The sequence below is a fragment of the Alosa sapidissima genome, chromosome 4 (assembly GCF_018492685.1).
Source record: "Alosa sapidissima isolate fAloSap1 chromosome 4, fAloSap1.pri, whole genome shotgun sequence".
NCBI lineage: Eukaryota > Metazoa > Chordata > Actinopteri > Clupeiformes > Clupeidae > Alosa > Alosa sapidissima.
The window spans coordinates 19,085,956-19,109,674 of NC_055960.1; the positions used below are offsets into that span (position 1 = coordinate 19,085,956).

The following is a 23,719-nucleotide window of genomic DNA, read 5'->3' on the forward strand; positions in this document are numbered from 1 at the left end:
CACTTTAAGTAGAAATTCTATCCGATAAATGTTAGATGTTATTTATTATCGCAACGATGTCATCGTAACCATGACATCAATCAGTTAGGCTAAGTGAGTTAGTCTAATTTATACTTAGATTTTAAATAGGAGCTGGTTTGTGTGGTTTGCCAAAATTTGGCCACAATCTTTTTACTATGATCTGAAAAGGGCTTTCCTAAAATACGTGAAAACAAAATTATTTGTGCATCTCAATAATCTCTTTCCTCCTTAAACCAGTCAGCCCTATTGATGAGGCAGAGAACAGACAAAGTGGTGGAAAGGTGACTTGTTGGGTGGGTCTATACTTGTTTTTGCTATTTAACAGCAGTCTATTGCCTACATTAGATACTTGAGGTGGGGATGTTTTAGTCATCAGCGGAAGTGGAAACTTTGCACAGCAACTTTGAAACTTCAAAAGCATTTGAAAATTTGAAATATGAAACTATGACATTTGTTCACCCACACTAAATGGGGATGTGCTTACAGTATTTGTGCAAAGCATTATTACACCTATATCCACTAGAGAGCACCCCAGAGCATTGGTACATTTCACCAATAGAGAGCAGTATTGTTCCATTTAGATGTAAAATATATTCTTGTTGTCCCATGACTTAAAATAAAATGCACAAGATGTTCCATACTGCAGGTTACTTAGCACCTCAATACAGACCGATAATATTGAATAGGGGCTCCCTCTGACCTTAATCTGTGCATGACTTTTAATATTGGTCTTTAGGCTATCGTGTAAATTTATATTTGTATGTTGAAAATTACTGCTTTTAAGTTATGTTAGGTGTTGTCAGCATTTGTCAAATCCTTTGAAGACTCATCTCTTCTGAGATCACGTTCCTTCTTACCTATTAGTCGGCTCTTGCTTGGAGACACTCATCAGATTTCATTGATAGTTCAGCTTAACTTGTAAATTGCTGCTTTTAGACTAAAGCGTCTGCCAAAATTAATAAATAGGAATGGAAATGTAATTCAATTAATTTTTTAGAACACTATAAGTAAACATAAACTACACGGTTGTGTGATTTCATGAAGAAACTATAACATGAAAGTTGTTCATAAAATGGTATGGTAAGGCCAAAGACAATTCTAAAAGCCATCTTGCACACCCCTCCTCCATAAGGATTTAAGGATTCAAGGATTAAAAAAGCGCTATTGTCTAACACATTCTGAAAAATTGTTTTTGGTTAGAGGCTCAGCCAGACTTAATTTGTCCTTTCTGTCCCACACATCAAAATATGTATTAGCCATGTTTACAGTAATGCTGTTCTGAAGAGTACTCTTTTTCATTTCATGTTTGCCTTATTGTTTATCATCTCAGCACTGTTCTTTAATTAAAATTATCTCAAAAGCTGATTTAATAAATTATTTTGATAGAAATGATCAGGTACACTCAGTGTAAAATGTGCATAACAGCTCTGTCTATACTGGTATTTCTCTGATCACACTTTTTGTGACAATTTTGGTATCATTTTCAAAGTCATTTTGAAACAACAACAGTCAATCTGCTAGCCATCTTTGATCATGCCAACTTTACTGTAGTTAATGTTTGCAAGGTTTTCTCGTGTCTTTATTGTAGTTTATGGAGCCAGAGCTATGCTGGAAAACCATAGTTTTTTTTTCAGCGCACATATAGAACGCACCACCAGTGGATCATGAGGAAATATTTGGTGAATGTGACAAAAAGTTTATTGGTTTAGATTAGAATCACTTGCTATACCTTTAAGCAATGCCATAAAGATTATTTCTGCAGAAATTGTATTTCTATTATACATACAGTACTGTCTGTGTTTGCCTTGGCTTTTTTATTTGGTGTGGTGCGAATATTCTGGACAGCTGTGAGCTAGGAGTGTACCTCATGATCACCTGAAATATGGTCTTTTTATCCATAGGGCATCATGACCTCATAATCTGGACAAACATGTTAATACTGCCATAGTTTACCAACAATCTAATGCTGTATTCGCAAACAGCTTAAAGATAAAAAGACAAACCTTTGGTTTAACCATTCCTGAAAAAAATCTAAGTCCCATGTTTTTGAATCCTCTTCGTTACAATCTGTCAGGGATGAATGAAGCCGGCATCCAACGTAATTGCACTTCTTTGCTTTGCTGTCTGATTCCTTCATGTTAAATTTCACCCAGATATTTCCATATGCATGGGGTCTTTATGCGCTCCATTCCTGGAATTAAGGAAAGAGAAGCTTCTTTTATTATTCTGTAGGATATCAAATTAATGAAATGTCAATGCTCTCCAGTGGAGAAAAGCTTTTGGAGATTTAAGCCTCGCCAAATCATGCCCCCCATGTGGCGGTTTGCTTGGCACCATAATCAAGTAAGGCAGCTTTAAATCCTTGGCAGCGGACAATCTCAGATTCCTTTCTTTTAGGGACTCCTCTCTGTCTCTCTATCTCTCTGTCTCTCTCTCTTTCTCCCTCTCTGATGTGTCATAGTAATGGTAATAGTTAATATAATAGTTAAAATAGTTAACCTCTATAAAGCATTTCTTTTTTTGAAAACATTTTACTGATTATGGCACTTTTACTCCATCGAATCCTCTATGGATGAACAACTGGAGGATGAAAGCTTTTGAGGCAATTTCCTCTCAATCCAATTAAATCTTACAAAGCTTACAAGCCAGATTTAGAGTAATAGCAGAGACAAGAATGTTGACTTTTGTTAAAAATTTGAAACTAGTATGTTTTCATAATTTATAGAACACCAATCTATTTTTGTGCATAACATCACAAATGCTGAACTGCTGAAAATCTGGTTAGCAATACAACTTAAATTTCTATCCATTTACCCCTCATCATGGTAGATTATGGTAATGTACTAGACCCTATATAGCCCAATGCCAATGTAATAGTTGGGGAGACTCTAAAGAGAACAAGTTGCTTTGTATACTGTATGTACAACCCAAATTCATGTCAACCCTATATTTTATTGAGAATAGTTCAAAGACAACATATTACAACCATTGAAGGACAGAAAATTGACTATTTCATGGAAAATATAAGCACATTTTGGATGGTCATGGTCTTTTGGACCTCAGATGGCACTGCATTAAAACCAAACCTTTTTCTGTAAAGAAAATCATGGTATGGGCTCAGGAAAACTTCAGCTCTACCATGCAAAGAAGAAATTGTAAAAATAAATCTTATCTGAACCTGAGCTCATTTAAAATGGACTGAGGTATAGCGGAAAAAGCTTGTATGGTTAGACCAATCAAAATGTGCAATTCTTTTTGGAAATTATGGACTCCTCTGGGCTAAAGAAGAGAGGGATTATTCAACTATTCAACGTGTCTAAGTTGTTAGTGCTCAGTTCAAAACCCAGCATCCATTTGATAGGGACAACAAGGAAGTGGCCATTAAGGCTGTGGTCTCTGCAGATCACCAGCCCCTCACACTCTCCACCACCGATGTGTGTGCGGCACTGAGCAGGACTAATGCACGTAAGGCTGCTGGTCCTGATGGTATCCCCGGACGCGTACTCAAGACCTGCTTACCACCCTCACTGGACCCCTTCCAATTCGAACAGGAGCACAGAGGATGCCATCTCTACGGCACTTCACTCTGCCCTGTCCAACCTTGACAATAGTAACACCTATGTAAGAATGCTGTTCATTGACTTCAGTTCAGTATTTAACACCATCATCCCCTCCAAAGGGATCACCAACCTCAGTGTACTGGGCATCAATACCTCTCTCTGTAACTGGTTTCTGGACTTCCTAACCAACAGACCTCAGTCTGTTAGGTTAGATAACCACACCTCCTCAACCATCACCCTGAACGCCGGCGTACCACAGGGATGTGTGCTGAGCCCCCTCCTTTACTCTCTTCACCTACGGCTGCACACCTGTACATGGCTCTAACACCATTGTCAAGTTGGCAGACGACACTACGGTGATTGGTCTCATCAGCAACAACGATGAGACGGCCTACAGGGAGTAGTGGTGCACTGACAACAACCTGGGTCTCAACACCAAGAAGACCAAATAGCTCATTGTGGACTTCAGAAAGTCTAAAGCTAGCACACACTCCCCTTTTCTCATCAACGAGACTGAGGTGGAGCGTGTCACCAGCTTCAATTGGGTGTCCACATCTCAGAGGACCTCTCTTGGACCATCAACACCTCTACCCTGATCAAGAAGGCTCACCAGCGTCTCTTTTTCTTGAGGGGACTAAAGAAGGTACACCTGTCTCCTCAGATCCTGATGAACTTCTACCGCTGCACCATCAAGAGCATCTTCACCAACTGTGTCACAGTATGGTATTGCAACTGCTCTGCCTCTGACCGGAAAGCACTGCAGAGGGTGGGACAATTGCCTGTCCATGACCATGGCAACCTTGACAGGGACAAACATTTAACGTACATATATCTTTGCCTGTCTATGCACCACCTGTCTATACTTTGTATATCACATTATCACAAACGCAAACTGCATTTTGTTGTCTTTGTACTTGTACTCTGCACAATGACAATAAATTTGAATCTAATCTAATCCATGATGGTGTGGAGGTACATTAGTACCTAGCATAGGAATGGGCATTTTGCACATCTGGCAAGGCACAATCAATTCTGAATGATGTACACAGGTTTTGAACAACATATACCTCTTTTGTGTGTTTCTTTTGGTCCTTGGTTAAAATATGATATGTTGTTTTGGACAAAAAATCTGCTGAGAAATGTAAATATAAACATACACATAAACAAACGCTTGCAACGTCATGCGTAATCGCCGACTGTACTTTTAACTGAAAGTAAAACTGGACACTAATGACCTTTCAGCATTGTGAGGAATGACTGCAGAGGAAGACAGCTGTGACAAATATCATTGACAAACATATCAAAGTCCCAGTTCAAATGAATGTTTACAGCGAGCATTACATCAACTATGATGATTCTGAGACTATATTGTTCATAAGCGGGGCATTGTGATTTAGGCCTAGTCTATGATTAATGTGATTTAGAGGAGATTTGTGAGTGGTCTATGCATACAGGGAAGAGAGGGATCAGGGGAAAACAATGTATTTTCCTTGGGATCTGTGTCTCAGTATCTCAGTGCCAGTGGGTTATTGTGTGAATGTGGTAATGCAGATCCCCTTGTGTTGTCAAAGGGGATGTGTTTGCTGACAGGGGGGACATTGTGGTAGGCAATGCACTCTTGAAAAAATGCCTCCACGGACAACTCCATGATTGTTACAACACTGACGTGGACATATCAATAGGTGCCTTCTCTGTCTCTGGCATGCATTTGAACGGGGTATACTTGCACAGTAATAGGCTCTTTGATATACAAAAATATTTCAAAATGATTTATTTATTGTTGAAGAAAGATGTCTATTTTTCCTGCATTTAAACTAGGGCTGCACACATATGGCAAAAGCTTCTTAATAATGCCCAACAAACAATCATACTGTATGGTGATGACCAGGGTTAACTTTGTACTCATTCTGATTTATCTGTATTTGTTTACGTTAATCTAATAACAGCATTTATTTATATTCAAACTAGCTTCTAGCTCAGCACAAGCTGCTAGTTATAGCCTGCCCTTAACCCTTCCTGATGTCCACCATTGTTCGACTTTGAAGAATTTGTCCACTTTATTCAACTCTATTTTACATTAGTTCATCATAATAAACCTTTCTAAATCACTAAGGACGATATAATACTACAACAATAGTTAATATCTTGCTTCCAAAAAAATCTTACACTGGGGCACTTTCAATCCAGGTAGAAGATGATCCATGCACAAAATGACAATTGCGTCTAAAAGCATCTATTGTTCTATTGATCTAGACGTATTCAAAGCTATTCAAAGGTTATTAAGTATTAGCAAGCCCACAAAACGGTGATATTTTGAAAAGAATAACATGTAACGCCCAATTGTCCTCATATTTGGATTGGATGCCGTCTATCAGTGAACTCACACTCTTGTTTGGTTTAGGTGTTAGGCCTATACACTTTTTGGTTTATAGACTTTTTGCTGATAGACTTTTCTATGTAGGCTACTAAACACCATTTTGAATAGCCTAATAAAAAGAAAGAATTGGGTCCTTTTCATCATAATTCATGTAGGAAAAAGTTAATGCCCAATCATAATATCTAATTAGATCAAATTTATTGGTAATGATTAAAATACATTTTTCAAAGAAATAAAGATTTAATTTTACCCATTTAACTTATGAACAAACCACAACAGTAAGGCAACAGTAGCCTAGCCTAACCACAACAAGACGTGTTATAATCCTTATTTATAATAAGATATAAGTATTATTTGACAATACATGGAGACATAGGCAAAGTTTATCTGTTCATTTTACTAATTCTGTGTCATGATGCTAAATTGGATCCTTACGTTATCGCGTTGCTGCAGTTGTGCACGTGTCCTCTTCGGAACACCTGGCCAGTTGTGGGCGGGGGCACGCGCTCTCTACTTGCTATCCGGCTGACAGGGGAGCGTGCGCAGGGAACGGGTGCGCGCACAGCTGAGCTAGGAAAGAAGGAGAGGCCGTAAGGAGCCAATGCATGACAATAAGTGCTGTACCGCATCACGACTACCAACGTGTCGACTGCTGTTGACGTTGCTGAGTTAGCAAAAACAAGCCGCAAGAACACACAGAAGCACTCACGGTCATACAAGCGGCATCTCAGGTAAGGTACAAAATGTCATTCTACTGGGCCATCTTCTGTTATCTGAGTAGACATATGTTACACGGGTCTGGTTTTCGTTTTGCCTGGCATTAGGATTCATTAGTTTAAAATGGCGAGATTAAACGGTGATGGGCTGCAGTTGCTTGAGTTGAAACGGAAAGGATGATTGCATAGCACTCGCATAATCCCATGTTACAGCCGAGAGAGCTGATTCACGCTGGCGAGCCCTTGAGTCCTCTGCGCATCGGCGGGTGATGCGGTGTATTTTGCTGCTCTGCGCAAATTACTTACACAGCCATTATATTGCAGAAACACACCCAAGTTGCCTCAGTTAATAAACATATACGCAACTGTATTGTGACAAACGAAACAATTGGGAAGAGGTCGAGCAAAAATAGCTGTCAACTCGCTTGATTTTGGGGCCGGTGTAAATGCAGGTTGAAGATGCTCCGCGGCGTGTTATCGGCTAGTGTTCTGTGTGGTAGCCTGCTTTTCCCATTGCCGTAAGAGACCTTCTGATATTTCGTCAGCATGTTTGGTGATGTAGCACACAGACACTGTTACTTTAACAAGTCTCCACCCAGGCGTGCCCGCCTTATGCATAACTAAAATGAGCGCATATAGTTGTGAGATGTAGGATTGTTATTACGTAACAAATGCAACTATAAACAACTATTTGTGTTAGGCTAACGATAAAAACGTGAACACAGCCGCATGCCGTGACTTTTCGTCCCGAGGATGAGCTGCCTGTAGCAGGCCTTGTTGAGTCTGATCCAGGTTGTTCCGTGGGATCTGGTGATCTGCATTACACACTGAACAGCATATAAATGGCTACCACTAACTCAAAAGGTTAGATTAAAGTTTCAGCACTAGACATGAAAGTTATAACGACCAAAGGCAATCTCTCTGATCGCACCATACATACATTTTCTCCACCAAAAAGATACCTTTTGCTTGGCGTTGTATGTGTACAACTTAACCAATGGATATTTTTGATTTCGATTAAAACAGGCTCTCCCTAGACTGACTGAGGCTAATGACAAATAGAAGCCATAGGCTTCCCATTATGTTCTCTAAATTGTACAAGGATTTACATCTTTTCCAGTAGAAAGCACCTTGTAACCTAAATGGCTGTTAATGCATTTAACTAGGTGTTCATTGGAATATGATTTTCCCTACAGTGGGAAATAAGCCCAAAATAAACTTCAGTCTCTGGATGTAACAACAGTTAGTTGCCATTACCATTACATGTAACAACAGTGTCAGTTATTCAATTGCATCATGCTCCAGTTCTGTCTATCACATAAATCATCAGTATTCACATATTTATAACTGACTTTGTCCAACACTTTGTTTATGACAAATGTCTGCTGCTCAGGGGATCCCAGATCATGGAGAATCCATCTTGCAGCACCCTCCATCATTTTTCCATCATGAATTAAACATTCTAGGCAGCCATGGACAGCACATCACCTTTGGCAAGCAGCCTTTGTGGGTTTGTTAGTATCTGGGGCAAACAGGAGGACCCTCTATTTTGTTACAGACCCACATGTCAGCACCCCCTTTATACACCTATGGTCCATAAGCGATATGATTGTGTGTTGTCCATGTGAACGGTCAATACCAACTAGCTATCGAGTAACATGAAACTTAAAGAGTGGTGTCAGATCACAGTAACTGATAAGCTCTTATAGTTGTTTTCATTCAGATAGGATATGTGTAGATGAAAATGTCAGGGAATGATATAGCCTACTTCAGGTACTGTAAAAATTTCTTTAGTATCAAACAACAAATGGCAGCTATTGTTTTGCTAGAGTAACCAGAAAACATCACCACCCAGTCCAAACTGCTGGTCACATATAGCTGAATTTGTGAATGAACATACATTGGTGCAGATTTTTATCTATATCTGCTATAAGAGAAAGCACAGCAGTTTGAGCGTGACATCTTTGCTGTAGTTCCCTATATTCACCACAAGGTGTTGATATTTTGCTGTCTCCTGAATCAGAAGACCTATTTTACTTATGTGAAGGCAATGTAATTCTACTTGTTAAAAATTACAGAGTGCTTTTGTTGGATCAAATGATCGTATCTTAATTAATGTAAAGCGGTTGCATCATTCTTGAGTAATATAGTGTTTTTGTGGTGTTTCTGTGTGTGTATTGGTCCTCTGAAATAAAAGTTTACCACTTAAACTGAAGTAATCACCATTGAGAATGCCAAAAGTGAAAAGACAGGGCCTCTGAAAATATCCCTGCTGTATGCAAATGCATGACTGCCAGTTTACCATGTCAATCTATGCCCTGATATTTTAAACCATACGGGTAGATTATTATGTAATCCTGATTTGGCAAATATCTATGATTTGTACTGGTATGACATAGCTGTGTGTGCAAGGCAGTATTGTGGAATATTGTCCCTGTGAATGCATACAGTAAGGCTCAATTAAAAGAGCATTAGTGGCACCTGCTGTCTCCTCCCTTGACCAGCTGGCTTCTGAGAAACCCAGGTCTCCAGGAATAGTCTCTCAGGTGTGAACTTCAATCAGGCCTCTCAACACTATCAGCCCATGGCACAGTCTTACTGGTTTCATATCCAGTGTATTTACATTTCATTTAAATAGAGAGAGAGAGAGAGAGAGAGAGAGAGAGAGAGAGAGAGAGAGAGGAGTATGTGTATGTGTGTTTGTGGTTTACTGCTCATTTATTTACATTGAGACAAATGGACAAATCAGGAACCGAAGCAGACAGACACAGGCTGCACCTCAGCACAGCACAGACATCCCTTCCAGCGGTCTTCTTTCCCGTCTCCATCCTTCATGTCAGCCCTTCCCTTCCTCTCTCTTCTCATGTTACCTGTGGGCCAGCTCAGTGCACACACCACTCTGCTCCAGAGGCCTTTCGTTTTTTTTCAACAGTGTCTATTTTTGGACCTGAAACAGCAGCTTTGCTCCTTATGGGGTCTAAACTTGATGGGGGGGGGGGGGTTGGGGGCAGTCTGGAGGGCATGTTGTTGGGCAGGTGCCAAATAAACAAGCCAGTTGGGGTGTTCTTACCCATCTTGGAAGATGGAGGAGGGAGACTGGGTGTTCTGCCTTAAAGCCCTTCACAGTCTCCTCAACCTTTCTGTCCCTTGCTGTGGGCAAGGCTGTCGGGGTTGCAGGAGGGGGTTGGACTGCCGATGAAGACAGGAGTAAGTGATCAAGGAGGTGGGAAGATGGATTTAGTAGCTTGCTGTTTTTTCAGGACACAGAGAATGCGTTGGGAGAATGCTCCTGTAACTTTAGTCTGCTGACTACCCTTGTAAAACAGATAATCATAAGCAGCATAAGCATATGAAATAATTCTGAGAAAGAGCCAAGTACAGCAATCATAGATAGATAGAGAGAGTTTATCTGAAATAAAAAAGCTTCATACTTGGCATCAAGTATTTCATCCTTGGTAGAGCTCAAACATTCCTCATCAAGGGAAAGGTCAACCTGACCTCATGCTATACTACAAGCTATACTACAACCTGACCTCATGCTATACTACAAGCGATCTCTTCCCTATTACCCACACTTCAGTGCATCTTAATAAGTAAAGTGCATGGGTTACAGGAAGTGAATTACCATGTCTTAGTGTGGGGTTATTCATCACTGAGGGATTCATTCCCAGAGGAGAGCAACATTTGTGATGAGATCTCGCCTGTTTCTCTGAAACCCCCTGTAGGAGAAATAAGGATCAATAAGAATAGATTGAGAAGAAAAACAGAGTATTTTGAGATCTTAAGTTGAACTTAAATTGGACTTGGGCTGAGACAAGAAGAGCTGTGAAATAGCCCTCTTATCTCAGCTCAAGTCCAATTTAAGTTCAACTTAAGATCTCAAAATAATCTATTTTCCTTCTTACTTCCTTCTTAAAATACATTTTCGAGACAATTAATGTTTCTTTGGGTTGTCAGACTCAAACGTTTCTCCACATTCCTCTGATTCGGACTGGAATTCTGTGAGCTGTTCAGAGGAGTCCCTGTAGTCTATGAGCCCAAAGACTTTAAACTGGACAGGGGGGAGAGAGAAAAACAGGGAGAACCATCTGCTTCTCTCTCTCTCTCTCTCTCTCTCTCTCTCTCTCTCTATGTTGAGTAGGGCACATGTAGGACACATCAGCTCATGCATACACATAAGGGATAACTGCAGGCTCCAGAGATTAGACCAGACCGTGTTGCAGAACCATTTCTATCTTTTAACCGCTTTACTTTAATGTTAATTTGTGACTTTGAATCATTTATACAAGAGAAAATGGACATGTGTCTGCGTGATCAGGTTCTAGTATATGTCCAGTATATGTGACACCTCTTATCTGATTCTATTGCAGATGTACTGATTTTATATAGGCATATTAATCATGTGTGGATTTATTTTTTTGCATCTAGATAACTCTGTAACATCAGTACCTCATACATTTTGGAAATATTCATAGCTGATGCCATTACTCATTATGATTAATGAAAACACAAAGATGTCACAAATCAGCCGTCGTTTGTCAGTTTACTTTTATTTACAATGAAGAAAGACAGCTGTTACCTATGATGGTTCTGTTCAGTCCTCAGGCTATATGGGCTCAAAGTTAGGGTTAGTGGTACATAATAAAACATACCCCTTTTAGCCCTAAGGCTATCAACTAAATTTACGACCCAAACTAAATGAGTGTTGAGGCTCAGCTAGCATGTGTTACTTGTAAAAGGGCCATTTGAAGAAGAAATGATCCCTGCTGTTAATCCCTCTGGTTAATTATTAATATGTTTCAATTGGCTAGTCCCTTTGATTTGTTGCCAGTATCGAGTGGGAATCCAGTGACAGACACCTTCATTTGGGCCCCTGTGCTAACGTCCATGGCACCGTGGACTTTATTTAGTACATTTGAAAAGGTAGGACATCTATTTACTCTATTTATTTATAGACCCAGAGTCCAGATAAAAAGACAAACCATTACTTACAGTATATAGTCCATATGCACATTCATACTTACATAATTGCACATAATTGGTTGTCTGCAGTGATTAAAACACAGATATTTGTTCATGTGTTTCTGAAAGCAGGGAAGTGTTAATCAGGGCCATTTCAATTGTATTCCTTGACTAAATTGATCAACACATACACATTTAGCTCTTGCTCTGTATATATAGAATCAGGGGAAACTCCAGAGTTTGAGCATAATAACACTCTTCTTTGGGTTGAATTAGATGTCATACTGCGGCCCATAATTTGAGCAAACCCTGAGCAGATTCTGTAAGCCAGCACTTTAATAAGGAGACATAACAATTAAATCATCAGCATACATCAGATGATTAATAAGATCATCAAAGAGAACAGGTGACAATTCCATCTGTTCTAACCTTGTTGATAACTCTGAAACATGCAGATGTTCCCCATGCCCCATTTGTTTGCATGGATTGATGGATGCACCAGTATTACAAGATCTTTATAGGCTCTATGCACGACTCCATTTTGGATTTACTTGTACTGGCATATCAACTTCCTGTTTACGTTATAACATTGGCAAATATGGCTTTTTTCTATTCATTGTCTTCAGGACCTCGTCTGATGGTAATATACTGACTTTGTGAAAATGTTGTGTGCACTCCCTCCAGCAAATAGGAAAATTGTTTAAAATGTTCTTAACCTTAATCAAGCAACTGATGTTACCAAACTGGTTAGATAACTTTAGCTATGTTGTTCAATTAGAAATAGCCTACTATATTAAAACTGAAAGGCTAGTAATCTGTCATTTTCTGTCATAGCCTACTGTGTACAGTGTAAACAGGAAGTTAATTGCCCAGTAGGAAGCAAATCCAAAATGGAGTCCTGTATAGAGTTCATTAAGTCTTATCTTTGATAACTTGCACTAATAGAACAGATAAGAGTCAGGTAATATGCCATGCGCTAATAATCCAGAGAAAGTCATAAGTGAGTAACCAGAGGTGGGCACAAATACATCAAAAACTATTTTGTTACAAACTATAAATACTGGCTCATAAAATATAACAAAATAAAATACAAAATACTGATGTGAAAAATGTATTTCATTAAAATACAAGTAATTAGTAATTCGAAAATACAAAAATACATTCAAAATAATCATGGTAGGCTATACCAACTTTTAAAAGAAACTTTAAAAGTCATTTTATTGAAAACATATCCCCAAGAGACATACTAGTTTCTGATTGGCTGGCAGAGGTCGAGTAATTCTGTATATTGGGGGTCCTATGAAGTAGATCTGGTAAAATAAATGAATCAGCGTCCCAAATCAATAAACGGCTAATGATTGAACTGACAACAAACAAGCTTTGCAAAAGTGGAATCAACTGTAACAAAGCAAACTACTGGTGGAACAACACACACCAACCAGTTTACTTCAAGACCAAATTAGCACTCTGGAAAAAAAAAAACTTGATCCAAGAAAACACGCTGAGACGAAAGTAGCCGTTGAACTGTCAATAATACAAAGTCTGAATAACACCAATGCAACACTGAGCAGTAGAGTGAATGTATATTCTGCAGAATATTTAACCCAATTTAAAGATGCCCTATGCAACAATTTTAGCAAAAATGACCTTAATTATGCAGGTTGAGAGTCGTTCTGATGGTTATACAGGACTTTTTGGGTCGTTTGGTGGGTGCTTCGTCTCCCCCTAGTGCTTCTCCGCGGAAAAAACGAAGATGCAACTTTCTGGTATAGATATAAGCAAGATATAAGCAAAATAAAGAGCTGACTGACAGACTGCTGGTTAGTAAAAACCCTGAGTTTTGTCAAATAAATAGCTGATGGACAAAGAGGTTAGTAAAAGCTGAGCTATGAAGAATAAATAGCTGATGGACAGACAAACCTACTGCCTCTATATACCTAATACCTCTACTGCATTTCCCTTTTTAGAAAAGGCTAGAAATGCATGCCTTTTACCTACATAGCCTACACTGTACATGACTCGCAACACAGGGGACAAACAGAATAACATCCTGTAAGTTGTCCCAATATACAGAATTATTTGCAGGTACAAAAAACACATACACATACAGCAAACATCTCCTCACTATCCGCTAGCTGCCTGTCCCCTGAACACATTGTGAAAAAACGCGGTCCTTTAACAGCCCAGGCTCCGCAAACGGCAACAAAAACAAACTGGTGCAGCCTGCACCACAAAACATAACAAACAGTGTTCCAGCCAATAACAGGCGAGATGCGCGTTTAGGAGAGTTTCAATTAGAGCTGAATATTGGGAATTGTCCAATGGATATCACCGGGCACCCTCCCTATTCTTATTGAGTAACCCCCTACGCAACAAGAAACAGCAAAGAAAAAAAACTTTAACCGACAAAACCAGGTTCACCAAGATGCTGGCCTTTGGCTCCCAGACTATGATAAGCATAGCTTATTGGCATGGCTATAGGTAGTATATTTAACTGAATTATGACATTTTGGCTTTACCTATTTGAGAAAAAAATGACCGATTTTTGAAATTTGAAATACTCTAAATACAACCCCTCAACATATTTTGTTACAAAGTACATTTGATTTCCAATCCTGCAAAATACAAATGACAAAATACGCTAAAATAATTAAATATGTATTTAAAATACATATAATTAAAATAATGCCCATGTCTGTGAGTAACAATGGAGGTTCAGTGACTTACTTGTATCAGATGTATAGCTGTTATTTTGTCAAGGCTACATGTCTATTAAACTGAGTGCTGTCATTTTCCTCTTTGAGTTATTTTAGTTCTTCTGAGGGACAAACAGGGACAAATAATAGAAGGAAAATATTGTCTAACATAACAAAAAATAGGTAAGGAACGTTAATAGAAAACAACATGCTTTGAGCAAACTAACACCAGTTTCTTATATACAATGGCTCCTGTACTGTTAGCATGACAAAGCTCATGACCAGGCTGTGTGGGGTGCAAAATGCATGACATGATTGCTGCTGACACAGAGTCGGGCAAAATGCTGCACGATAAACAAAGTCAACACTTAAGGTCATTTCCACACAGACACACATTTCTGTGCAAGGAACGGTTTAAAACATCTCCATATTACCGGTAAGCTTTTCCCATAGCCAACTCTATAAGCCAGGACAACTCAGCCATCCATCACCTGATACACCTTTATGTCACTCTAGATGGATGGAATTTTGTTGATTATATCTCTCCCAGCCCCCAGCCCTCTCCTAAAGGTCCTGAGTTTAAGGAAACTGTTTTGCCGTCAGTTTCTTAACTATGTGGCCAGTGGACAGGATGGAAAAGTATTTGTAGCAGCAGGTCCCAGACCAGCCATTAAAACCCGCCCATAGGCACCATCCAGGTAAATATGAGCCTCTCTAGAACCTTCATGTGGGTCAAAGGTCGGGGGCACCTTTCCTAAGGAAACAGCAGATTAAAGGCGACAGGAGAGGCGGGCGACTGCTCCCAGGGGAGTTGGTAATGGAGCCGCATGCTTGTCCATGAGAATCGATCCCTTGCCGTCGCCTCCCCCAACTCCACCCGGCACTGACGAGGTGTAAACCTGCTCAATGGCCGGTGACCAGATAACAAACCATTAATAGGAACTGATGGGATCAGAGTCGCAGAAGGTCACAGGTGTGTCAGGGTCCGCCATCGACGTCTTATCATTAACTCCAAGTGTGTTAATGATGGATGTGGGGCAGGATGTGGTGTGTTTGTGTGGCCTGGTGTGTAGTTGTGCGCAAGTGAGTGGTGTGTGTTTGTGTGTGATGCTGTGGTGGGTTATTTATGTGTGTGTATGGTGGAGTTAGCCTTCTGCTTCGTGGAAGTGAAGTAAGTGAAGTGCTATCTCCTGCCAACAGTGTTCCAATTGATTATTCATCTGACTACTAACAGGTGCAAGTATTGAACCTTTTAGGCACAATCCAATTCTTTGCTTTTACCATGTGCATAAAGTGTGACCTTGAGATGGTGCCGTCATGTCTATTGTACTGTACTCATATCAGCTGAATTGACACTTGTTCGAAATAGAATCTGTTTGAAAGTGACAAAAAATGACTAGACTAGACTAGATGGAGAGTTTACAGTCAGGTGTGATTTTTTTTGTTCTTCTGTATGAACATCTCCCCAACTCACTTGGCATATACTGTATGAGCATCTCTTTCAGGATCCATCCCATTCAGGAGTCGAGCTGCCAAGTAGATCCTCTTCCATGACATCACTATGTGTATGTGTTTGTCCCCACTGGCATCTGTTGTGCCCTCATAGTGGATGAATCACAAGCACAACATGATAACAAATGGGCACTCCTTCTAGCAGGACTTTAGGCAGGGCAGTTAGAGGAAACATTATCGAGGGTCTGTGGATGTGTGTCTCTGTGTGTGTGTGTGTGTGTGTGTGTGTGTCTGTGTGTGTATGTGTGTGTGTGTGTGTGTCTGTGTGAGACACATAGCAGACAAGGGACAAGCATGAATCATAGCTAGCGACGTGAAAGAGACACTAAATATGGTAACTATCTGCAGTACTGCTGCGCTTCTCTCTCTCTGACTCTCTCTCTCTGTCTCTCACTCTCTGTCTCTCACTCTCTCCCCCTCTCCGTCAGTCTCTGTCCGTCCCCAGCAGATGGACAGTGGAGGGCTGGGTGAAAGGGCCTTCTCCTGGGCGCTGGCGTGGTGTCCATTGTGAGCTTTTGATATTTAAACTCGCCCTCTGCCACCCCTCAGGGGGGATGCGCGATTGTCCCCATTGTTCTGCTAAAAGTGGGGCAAGAAAAGGAGGAAGAAAAAAAGAGCAGGGGGATGGGGTGGGGATGACAGGAGAGAGGGAGGGGGAGAAGGAGGGAGAGAGGGAGGGATGAAGGGAACCACGCGGCTGGTTAAAGGAGTGACCAGGAATGTTTTCTTTTCTCTTTTCCTCACTCGTTTTAGCTTAACCACCAGATGAGGAGGATGAGGGGGTGGGGGTGCGTTGGCATGGCGATGTGTTGACAGTCCCTAGAGGCCTTCCTCACCTCTGAGGATCTCCAGCAGACGGCACAGATGCGCAGGCCTTGCCTGCCTTGCACTGGAGATTCTGTCCCATACGTACTTTCCATCCTCTTTTTAGGGATAAAACCAGGCAAATTAACCAGGCTCCCATCTGGGCCGTGTGTGTGTGTGTGTGTGTTTCTGTGTGTGTGTGCGTGTGTGTGTGTGTGTGTGTGTGTGTGTGTGTGTGTGCATGTGTGTGTGTGCGTGTGTGCATGTGTGTGTGTGTGTGTGAAAACACTCTCACTGCACTCTTTCTCAACTTCCTCACTGTGCTGAGGGAGACATTTTCACACACAGACAAATCATCCAGATAAAACCAGTCTGTGGAGAATTTCCCTCTGCACACAGCCTAATGAAGAGTTGTGAATAAATTAAGCACACCGATATGATGAGCTCGGACTGCGGCAACCCCTCGGTGGAGGATTAAGGAAGTAACTGCATTCAAGCACTTGAGCGACGTCTTTGCATCCTAATGAGAGAGTTGAATCCCGTTCTATATATAGCACCGGGCCGTTTTTGGCTCTCAGCAGGCACTTTAATAACTACTGTGTGTGTAAATATAAACGTGAGAAAATATGGGTCCGCTGGGCGCGGGGGTGTGGATCAGGACTGATGCAGAGAGACCCACAGAGTGTGTGGGTACACGGACAGGGCTGCTCTTCACACTCCGGAAGATTCCCACTGAATATTTAATTTGTTTTTCTCGCAACACACACACACACACACACACACACACACACACACACAGAGACACATGCACATATCAACACACTAACACGTTGGAAGAACTCTGTGCCTGCGTTTGGCATTCTTCATTTTTGTAGGGCAGACGTGACAGGTAGTTTTACACCACAGCTATCATGAAGTGCCTGCTGTTATTAAGAGTCTAAACAGCGTGGCTGGGCACGTGTCATTTAAAAGGCGGTTTAATAAGGGCATTGTTCCGGGCCACTGCCTAATTCAGACGACAGGCCCGTCCTAAACGGTAATGACCAATGACCGCCCAATCTTTTCAGAAAGGTCAGGAAGTCAGTGCCTAACGCTAACTGTGTTGTCTGTCCAGTCACCTTATAAATAATTGCAGGAGATGGACTTTTATTTGGCATATTGTTTTTTTTGTATTATTAAATGGCATGGCTTGGGTCAGGCATTTGTTTGCTTGCATATGAATCAAATCACAAAGATCACATGGTACTTAATAGCTTGATTTGAACATGAGATTCCTGTTGCTCTTATATAACGTCGTAACCTTAAAGGTTAAAATCTACATGGTCTGCTGAGCTGAGGTTTCCAGGACCCAGATTTGAACTTGCTCTTTGCACTGTAATAACAAAAGCAGTCAGGCGAAGGCAGACCCTTACCATTCATCTCACAATGTTTAAGAAAGCGGAAAAGAATTCCTGAATCCGTATCCTGATGTGCTTCCAGATAATAATGTAAGAGGACTGAGATATGCTTGCTGACCATCTTCTTTTATGCAAATTTGAAGTAGACCAGTAGATAAATGAGCACACACACACACACACACACACACACACACACACACACATACACACACACACACACACACACACACACACACAGAGACAGACAGAGAGAGAGAGACTCAAATTAATAAAAATGATACACAAACATGCAAACAGACATCTACAGTAAGACTAGTGATTTGTAGTTTGTAGGCAGTTGTGAGTGACTGTAGAGAATGCATCCTTCCCATGAGGAAGTTAATAGCCTAGTTCTGATGGCTTTTTGTGAGAGTGGCTTTTGTTCTGTCTAAATTCATCACTAAATGTATCCACTAATGGAGTCCCTGCACTCCCACCAGGCGGTGTACGTTTTTGGTGAACACACTAATGTGCTGTAAGTGTGCACACATGTCTGTGCACACATGAAATTTAACATTTAACATCCTTAACAGTTGTAGAGTTTCTTAGGGACATGTCTTTGTTGGGTACAGTAGTGTTTGTGTGTGTGTGTGTGTGTGTGTGTGTGTGTGTGTGTGTGTGTGTGTGTGTGTGTGAGAGAGAGGACACATGTCTGTGGTGAATACCCTTGTTTAAATGTTTTTTTTCCAGGGCTGTGAATCTGTGGTGTGTTTCGGCACGTAAAAGCCCGCTGACGTGGGGGATGCCTCTCTGAAGTGATTTCCACAGACATGTTCTGGTGTACGAATAAAAATAGACACGGCCCTGCAGGTCTCCTTGGCTGGTGCATGTAGGTCATGTCGAGACCACCTCACTGTACCCCCCCCCCCCCCCCCCCCCACACACACACACACAGCCCCCACCTCAACACCCTTCCACCCATCCACCTACACCCCCACACTCATTACCCCTGATCCAGCTCACCCGCCAGCCTACTCTCACCGCCCACCTCTGCCACACTGGCAGGTCCTCAGGTCCTCTTTGATTCGCGGGCAATTAGTATCGGTAACCCAACGCTAGCCAGGGCAGGCCCGTGGTTCTGAACAGTGATCCTTTTGTGACGTGCTGAGCGGAGTGGAGATGAATGAGCTGGGGGGTTGTTGCTCCTCGGGCACTATGAAAAATAGATTCATCTACTACAAGGTCCATTTCTTTCACAGCCCTGGCTTTTCCATCACCATATCCCCTCCATCCCCAGTTTACCCAGTTTCACATTTTTCTCTGCCTACCAGCTGCATGGCCATTTGGTCTAAATGAACCGGAGACTAAAAAAAAGAAGAAAAATGATAAGTAATCACCCAGCACCATGAAAAATGCTTCAATAGAGGGGCCAACCCCTCTACCCAAGTATGACTGTGTTTGTGCTTGGCTCCTCGTTCTTTTCTGCCTAATTTATAGTAAGATCAGATATCACTTTCTCAGGGGACCGCAGTCCTTAGCAATAATCCCCAGGCTTTCCAGAACTCAGTCATGAGGGGCACTTACGTATGTCTTTCTTCATTTACAACAAAACATTTGTAGGACTGTTCCACTGCCCTACTATGTAAGAGTGGAAATACTACTTGCTGTATCAAAAGTCCATACATGTCTAGGGGACAGTATTGAGGTCTGTATGCAGGTCTATAGGATAGTATAGAAAGCCGATAGAGACTGTACAGTTTACAGACATGTAAACATGATTGGCCCAACATGTCATTACAAGTGTTTTAGGCGGTCTGATGCCCTGCTGCGGCACCGCACATTACCGTTAATGTTCTCTGGCAGAACAAGTGTTGTGCGGGCTCCCATGGGGGGGTCAGCCATAAGGTCACATTACCACAATGGCATAACCCTCACATCACCCTCTGCGGTCATTAATTGATGACTTTTGATAATAGCTTTTCGTAACCCCCCACACACACACCCCAAGCCTTGACACAAACAAAATGATTGTGCGACTGACCTTTTGCAGTTTGGGTATGATTGAGTGCGGAGTTGTTGAGATATGAGTGATAGTTTGGTCCACCGGTCCCCTTTCTCCACTCTGGTCCGGCCATTGATTGGAGGCAGATGTGGGGGGAGGACCAGATGGCTGGTCTGAGGCTCCCAATTAAGCATGCAGGCCAACCGCGTGCACAGGGGCCTGTGTTGTCCAGCTGCTCTGCCTATTGTGTCCTGAAGACGTTGCCGTGTGTGTGTGTGTGTGTGTGTGTGTGTGCTTACTGGCAGGAGATCAACACACTCCTGGGTGCCCTGGCCTGTCGGGCTTGACTAGGGTGGGTTGGGGTGGGGTGGGCTGGAGGGGTGTGGGGGTAGTTATTAACTGACAAACGACAACACCTCCTGTTGATAGGGGGTACGTCTTAAGAAAAGGAGGAGGGGGGGTGGTCCTGTGTTCAGAGAAAGGCCTGTACGTGACGGCGCGTTTGACAGACAAGCAGGGGGCAAGTGCTTTTGTTTACCCCTACGCTCTGGAGTCTGAGGGGGTAAAGTAGGCCAAGGGGCTGTGTGTATGTGTGGAGTCAGATTCCAATCAAGACAGACGTGGGCCTGCAGCTTTAACACACACACACACACACATACACACACACAAACACACACACACACACATACACACACACACATACATCGTGTATCTTGACCAAGGGCCATCTGACTTCCGTTCACCCCCATGGCGTCCTGTCTCCAACAACTTCCATTCAGTCTGTGACTGACAGATGAAGTCTGTCTGCATTTGTGTGTGTCAGTGTTTATGTGTGTGCGTGTGTGTGTGTGTGTGTGTGTGTGTGTGCGTCCGTGTGTGTTTACATGTCTGCATGTACATATGTGCATGTGTTTGGACAATGATTGCCATACGTTACTACTGCAGTTTTAATCAAAACGACTGCACAGACTTTTTGAGGGTTGAGATTCTTTGTTGTAATTTGGACCAAAAGTCAAGATGCATTTAATATTCTTAACAGACAAAAACAGCCATAATCGGACGTTCTCCCACTCAATGCCACCCTACTGACAGGGCTAGTCTGGGCCAAGATGCACCGGAGGGGACAGACTCGTTGGCTTATGTGCTGAGTGACGACTGGTCATCCAAATTTCTGTTAGAGAACACACCACAGGCCCAGGATCTGTCAGTTGACATGGCGTAGCCCTCGGGAGCTTGGCCCGGGGACGCAGGATGTGATTATGTCACTTATTGCCAGCGTGTCCCCGGCAACGCCTGCATCACCACAATCAGAGGCAACTTCACATTTGTCTGAATCAGCAACTCCTCACTCTCTCTCTCTCTTTCTCTCTGTCTGATCTGTCTCTCTCTCTCTCTCTCTCTCTCTGAATTACATGTAAGTGAATTAAGCTAGGTGAGACAAATGCCAAGGCGAGTTCTTCCTCTTTTTTTCCTGGAAAATTACATTTGTGGCTCCTGCACGCTCTTTCCTAGAACAGTGGTGTACAAACAGAGCATGCCCATAGACTAGGCCAAGTGACAAACAGGGAATTTTCCTCCATATCATATTGCCCAATATGCAGTATTATGTCCAAAGTTAAGCTGAAAGTGAGAACTGACTGTATTATTGACACAAAATGTGGACACAAAAGAACATTAGATTAGTCCGTTATTCACTAGAACAGGCTAAACTGGCTGTTAATGAATGAGACGCAGAGCACACTGGGTCGACATACTGGACTTCACACAGTGTCCTTAACAGTTGAGAAAAGGGACAGCTTGACCTGGTGTCCAAGCACACATACACACGCACACACACACACACACACACACACACACACACACACACACACACACATTTCTTCTCTACTCCAATCACACTGATGTTGTTACTGGGCAGAATGGTCGCTTAGTTCCACATTGATGTTCTTTCTCGCTGAGCTGCATCCTGCTGCTTCTGAACGGTCAATTCAATTACTTGAGATCACCTGAGAGTGTTCCTGCAATGTTCTCATTTGAACCATTGCTACCGCAGCTCCCTCCCTCCCTCCCTCTCTAACTTCCTCCACCCCTCCCTTCCTCCCTCCCTCTCTCTCCTTTCCTCTCTTTCCCTCTGCTGTGAACCTGACAGGCTTGATCTTTGGCCTGTGCTCTAAAAGGAAAGACACTGCTGTAATTTTCCTTGCTTCCATTGTCCTCTGAACACCTGTTCTCTGTGAGGGTTTGCGTGTTTGTGTGGGGTTATTGTTACCTGCCAATACCTAACTGACAGTGCTGTGGATTTGTCCCATCTCTCTATGTTGTTCTGGTTATTATAGCAGAGTATGTAACTCATGCCACTGTACAGTATTGTGTTCCAGTATAATAACTCACTAAATCTATTTACCTTTAAATCAGCAAATATTACAGTAATGTGTGTGTTTCACACCAAATAAAAATATTTTCCTCTCATAACTTTTTTAAACCTGGCAAACTATAGGCGTCAGGGTTAAGAAAGTAACACCACTGCATTTTTATATCAAAATTTCAAAAGGCCATGGCTTTAAAATGGTCAGAGATAAAGTCCTACTGTAAATGTAAAAATCTTTGTAAATATACCCATCTAATTTGCCACTGGATGGCATGCACCTCAAATTATGCACCTTTCAGTAAATACTGGATGAACATATTTGAGCAGGTTTACTTTCCTTTTTTCATATTACCCACATAACAAATTAACAGGAAAACACCTAAGATGTATACCAACACCTAAGATGTATATGGTTTCTAAACCACAAGGCCTACAATAAAGTATTCTGGTCAAATCAGTTCCTATCGCGGGTAATCTGAGTACCCAGAAGTTCACATCATATTGCGGGTGACTTTGTAGTTTAGAGCCCTATTTCTACTAGCCCTGCTGTCTGTACCACGTCCATTACGGACACTATCATCACGATTACCACTGCAACCTCCAAGCTATGTTGGGCAGAGGGTCGAAATAAGCATGGTATGCTTAGTGGACACAGTCGTATACACGCAGACGCACCTCCATTCAATAGACGATCGATCATAATCTCCAAAAGGATATTCTCCTTCAGATTTAGAATAAGTAAATAACATAGCCTACCTAAGACTTCATCACACGTAAACGTTTTTCAACATTTGGTGTAGGCCTATTTCTGCTTAATTTCTGCTTCAATTTATGCAACACTATGGCCTGCATCGCTTCCGCGTCATTACAAATGCACGTCTTTGTGTTTCTCGCGTGTAATACTACAAAGTATTTCCTGAAAACTTTGCGCAGCGATTTTGGGTTTGAATGAAGCTCTGTATGTCTAGCACATAGTGGAGCAGAGTACAAATTAGATTTGTCACTGTACTTGGAACTATCGTCTATTTTAATTAGTATCGTTGTTTGTTGCAATTAAAAATAGTCTCAAGGGCCGGATTACATTATTATTTTGACATACGTATTGGGCTGGACGCGGCCCGGATTTGGCCCGCGGGCCGGGTGTTTGAGACCCCTGATCTAATGTGTCCATTTGGGTGTGTCCAGTCAGCGCTTTGAGGACATGATCTGCTGTGTCTGTTTGGGTGTGTCCGGCAGCTGTAGGGCACGTTTGACTGAGCTCCCTTTGTGTCTGTTTGGGCTCCTTCTGTCCACAACACAAAACCCCCAGAGGTCAACGCAGGAGA

The 23,719-nt window shown here is 41.9% G+C and overlaps 1 protein-coding gene and 1 long non-coding RNA gene across 3 annotated transcripts in view; one reads left to right on the forward strand and one right to left on the reverse strand.

The window, feature by feature from the left end:
* Positions 1–4,557: 4,557 nt before the first annotated feature.
* On the reverse strand, positions 4,558–15,034 carry LOC121706808. The gene is made up of 3 exons (XR_006031167.1): positions 15,024–15,034; positions 13,561–13,563; positions 4,558–4,648 (listed from the first exon to the last, which is right to left on the reverse strand). It is a non-coding gene; the product is annotated as an uncharacterized LOC121706808 (long non-coding RNA).
* The window catches only part of nfasca (neurofascin homolog (chicken) a), an 89,432-nt gene continuing 72,227 nt past the window's right edge, over positions 6,515–23,719 (forward strand). For both annotated transcript variants that reach the window (XM_042088834.1, XM_042088831.1), the window contains exon 1: positions 6,515–6,689. The gene's annotated coding sequence lies outside the window, so the exon portion shown is untranslated. The remainder of the gene's footprint in view (positions 6,690–23,719) is intronic.